General features: G+C 30.2%; 1 protein-coding gene across 1 annotated transcript in view; it reads right to left on the bottom strand.

Annotated features, from left to right (window-relative positions):
* Nucleotides 1–1,943, bottom strand: part of LOC111085618 (papilin-like) — a gene marked incomplete at its 3' end in the record, with an annotated part of 53,224 nt that overhangs the window by 35,722 nt on the left and 15,559 nt on the right. The window lies entirely within an intron of this gene.

Raw genomic sequence — 1,943 nt, 5'->3', positions numbered from 1 at the left:
GTAATAACAAACTCGCGCTTTGACAGGACAAAAAAATAAAGAATTCATGTCAGTCATAAAAATACAAGTTACGTAATTTCGCTCTTAACAACTCAAAATGGGTGGAAGTTGGGATTTTCCCACATAATCTTGTTCATTTCGGGAACAAATATATCGATAAACAAGGGAATAACTCTGAAGGTTATTGATTATGTCTTTTTATCATGAAAACTCCACATTTGTGAATAGTTTGGTTTCAAGATGTTTTTTTGAATTTTATTTATCAAACATAACTGTTTTTAACATAAATGGGAGACGCTTAGAATGGTAAACACACCATAATTAACTTTATGAAGGCGTGTACACACCATTTAAAAATATTTTAAAATGCTGTCAACTATAGAGGGATGAAACTATTTTAAGCATAACACTTTAAACACTTTTTTATTTATTTGTGAAAATGATAATAGTCACTAGCAATACGATATACTCTAAAATAAGATACATGTCAAGGTATCCGTATATTTGATAATATACAATTTTCAAAAATAACATACTTATCAAGTTATCCTTAGATTTGATAATATACAATTTTCAAAAATAACATACTTATCAAGTTATCCTTAGATTTGATAATATACAATTTTCAAAAATAACATACTTATCAAGTTATCCTTAGATTTGATAATATACAATTTTCAAAAATAACATACTTATCAAGTTATCCGTATATTTGATAATATACAATTTTCAACAAATAACATACTTATCAAGTTAGCCTTAGATTTGATAATATACACTTTTCAAAAATAACATACTTATCAAGTTATCCTTAGATTTGATAATATACAATTTTCAAAAATAACATACTTATCAAGTTATCCTTAGATTTGATAATATACAATTTTCAAAAATAACATACTTATCAAGTTATCCTTAGATTTGATAATATACAATTTTCAAAATAACATACTTATCAAGTTATCCTTAGATTTCATAATATACAATTATGTTTATGATACGTTCCTGATTCAAAGTTGTTGATATCTAGATCTAAAAAAAGACAAATTTGAGTCATTTTTTTCAATCGTAAACTTAAAGCAAATGTGTTGTTTGTTTAGATACTCTAAGAATATATTCACGTTATTTTTTCTTTAAAACAGCGAAGATATCAGCCAGTGACGTAAGTAACTACAAAAGATGCCCACCCCACATATAAAGTAATTTATACATTTATTTCCCTATAATTTTAGTCACGTGAATTAAATATAAGAAAGAACCATCTTTTTCAAATTCACACAAGTTTTTATTGGTTGAACTTAGTAAAACTTTTGTTTATTTTATTCACATCGTTTCGCCAGGTTTACCTGGCATCGTCAGGTGGCATACACAAACTGGGGCTAACAGAATTTAAGTAAGAAATAAGCATTTTTATTTTTCTAAAAAATACGTTTCTCAGGTTATTTTTTTATGAAAGTGAGTTGTTGACAAGAGAATCAAAGATCCAGAAAATAAGCAATTCCTTATTTGCAAATGGCACTTTTTGTTACATCGATATTTTTCGAAGCTCGTTTTTTACCTCCATTTTGTTTGCCCCATAAGGCATAGGGTGTTATTTGTCATTAAACTTTACTGTTTCGTTGAGGCTCTAAATTAGCGACTTTTCAAATCAAAATGATTTTACTAATAATTTGGTCCCCCAGTGGCCCAGCGGCATGTCTGCGGACTTACAACACTATAAACCGGGTTTCGATACCCGTGGTGGGAAGAGCACAGATAGCCCATTGTGTAGCTTTGTGCTTAACTTCAAAACAACAACAACTAATAATAATTTGCATATTACACTTATTAGAGATTCCATGCAGCTCGGCCCGGCATGGCCAGGTGGTTAAGGCGCTCGACTCGCAATCTGAGGGTCGCGGGTTCGAATCCCCATCACACCAAACATGCTCGCCCTTTCAGCC

The sequence above is a fragment of the Limulus polyphemus genome, unplaced genomic scaffold (assembly GCF_000517525.1).
Source record: "Limulus polyphemus unplaced genomic scaffold, Limulus_polyphemus-2.1.2 Scaffold510, whole genome shotgun sequence".
Lineage (NCBI taxonomy): Eukaryota > Metazoa > Arthropoda > Merostomata > Xiphosura > Limulidae > Limulus > Limulus polyphemus.
This window is presented reverse-complemented; position numbering and strand designations above follow the sequence as displayed.